The sequence below is a fragment of the Schistocerca gregaria genome, unplaced genomic scaffold, assembly GCF_023897955.1.
Source record: "Schistocerca gregaria isolate iqSchGreg1 unplaced genomic scaffold, iqSchGreg1.2 ptg000623l, whole genome shotgun sequence".
Taxonomy (NCBI): domain Eukaryota; kingdom Metazoa; phylum Arthropoda; class Insecta; order Orthoptera; family Acrididae; genus Schistocerca; species Schistocerca gregaria.
In genome coordinates, this window is record NW_026062011.1 from 77,501 (window position 1) to 80,000 (window position 2,500).

A 2,500-nucleotide genomic window follows, 5' to 3' on the forward strand; every position below is an offset into this window, starting at 1 on the left:
AACCTAAGTTACACTGCACCTTAACCTAAGTTACACTGCACCTTAACCTAAGTTACACTGCACCTTAACCTAAGTTACACTGCACCTTAACCTAAGTTACACTGCACCTTAACCTAAGTTACACTGCACCTTAACCTAAGTTACACTGCACCTTAACCTAACTTACACTGCACCTTAACCTAAGTTACACTGCACCTTAACCTAACTTACACTGCACCTTAACCTAACTTACACTGCACCTTAACCTAAGTTACACTGCACCTTAACCTAAGTTACACTGCACCTTAACCTAACTTACACTGCACCTTAACCTAACTTACACTGCACCTTAACCTAAGTTACACTGCACCTTAACCTAAGTTACACTGCACCTTAAACTAAGTTACACTGCACCTTAACCTAAGTTACACTGCACCTTAACCTAAGTTACACTGCACCTTAACCTAAGTTACACTGCACCTTAACCTAACTTACACTGCACCTTAACCTAACTTACACTGCACCTTAACCTAACTTACACTGCACCTTAACCTAACTTACACTGCACCTTAACCTAACTTACACTGCACCTTAACCTAACTTACACTGCACCTTAACCTAACTTACACTGCACCTTAACTGTCACATGTAACGTCACAGGAATGTAGCTTTGCCTAACAGCAACCCTCTGAACATAGTTCACTGCTTGGATCCTCTGGTGTCATGTGTATTTCTCGATGCCATGGTGCGTACCCTCACGTAAATGTCTTTCGAGTGTTGCGTACTTTCTACACAGTCCCGCTAACCACTGGAAGGGTGTAACGCTACAGAACGAATATCGCCCTCCCCTCCTGCCCTTCCAAGCTGGTCGGTCAGGCGTTTGTTTGTGAAATGAGCCTTGCAGCTGTTCAGTTGCATTTGGTTGTCGATGCAGTCAGTGTACGTTGTGGTACGGCCTGTGTGGACTGTCCGCTGATGTACGCGTAACCCACACTGATCATCCGTCGTTACGTACTGAGTGACATAATGTGGCACATGCTTGACCGTACACCGGCTGCGCCCTACAATGGCGAATCATAAGGGCCATATGTTGTGCACGATGCTACTTGTCTCGTCTCCCCATTACAGCGAGATTGCACTGTTGTACGCCGTAGAGACATGTGGTAGGTACGGACGAAAGTATTGCATGTTGGCCCCCCCCCCTCCCTCTGCCGGGAATCAGCGTGAGCCGTCTGTTGATGTAGCGACGAGGGTTTTCCTATTTAATCGTATTGCCCCACACAACATGATACCACGGTGGACCGCGTTCCACATCTGCGACATGCTACAGAGGCCGGTTGACAGTCGACCGCGCAAGGGACATTGCACACGTGCGCGGACCATCTTCCACGTGTTCTCTCGTGTACGTGCCGTAGTGTGTATATGGGCTGATGTAGCGTGTCGTGACACATAACATGCAGGCATGCCAGAATCGTAGATTTCGCAAATGTTGATTGACGTATACGTTTGCTGCCAAAGATCCGCAAATGAACTGGAAATCAGTTGTTGAGCGGTTGTTCGCGCTGCAGGTGCATCGGTGATAGCGACGATCGGTACATCTGTGAACCGGTTGTTTCGGCGGTACCCGCCATGCCCCCGAACCTGAGTTGGCCATGTGGGTATGAAGCGATACGAGGCTGTGGCTTGGTGGGACAGTCCCCGGCCGGTGAGGGGGGGCCGCGCGGCGTGCTGGCCGCGCGCTGCGTGAGCGCACGCACTACAGCCGGCTGGTGGGGGGCGCCCAGTGGCAGGAGCGCCGGCCGACGGGCCCGGCTGGCGTCCCAGCTACGCGCCGGCGCACCCGGCGCGCGGCGCCAGGCGGCCAAAGTGGGTTCTGCCGAGCCCGGTGCGAAGCGCGGTGGACATCTGCAGTGTGCTGGTCCGATTGCGGACTGTGTGCGTTGAGGATGCGCCGCCGCCCGGCACTCGGCGTCGCGACGCCGTCTGCTGCTCGGTCGCCCCCAGCGGTTCTCGCAGGTGGTTTGTATCGCAGCTCTGCGGACGTGTTGGCGCGTGCGCTGTGCTGGGAGAGTTCGCTTCTGCACCCAAGTGGGGCTTTGCCCTTCTGTGGCGCTGGCGTTGGAGCTGCCGGTCACCGTAGGTGGCGCGTGTTGTTTCCCGCCGGCAATGCCACGACAGCACGCTCCCGGGCCTCTGTCGGCAGCGGCAAGCTCAGTTGGGAGCACGGGTGTTCGCACTGAAAGCGTCTACTCGCCTATCTCCGGGCGATTGCGCCTCTCTCGAACCCGACCAAGTACTTAGGACGGCGCTGCGCGCCGCCGGGACCTGAGAGGGTTTCGAGGTGTATCGTGCAGGGGAGCTCAGCCTCCTCCTGTTTGCAGAATAATTGAGCGGACGCTTGCGTGTTCGCGCGGGCCCTCGGGACACACTCCCGGGCGGCCGGCTGCTCAGCTCTCGTTGACGCAGCTCCCTGGTTGATCCTGCCAGTAGTCATATGCTTGTCTCAAAGATTAAGCCATGC

The 2,500-nt window shown here is 54.9% G+C and overlaps 1 non-coding gene across 1 annotated transcript in view; it reads left to right on the top strand.

The window, feature by feature from the left end:
• Nucleotides 1-2,446: 2,446 nt before the first annotated feature.
• Nucleotides 2,447-2,500, top strand: part of LOC126317178 (small subunit ribosomal RNA) — a 1,893-nt gene continuing 1,839 nt past the window's right edge. Inside the window, exon 1 of the ribosomal RNA XR_007556458.1 lies at nucleotides 2,447-2,500. This exon is cut by the window's right edge and continues 1,839 nt beyond it. This is a non-coding gene — a ribosomal RNA (small subunit ribosomal RNA).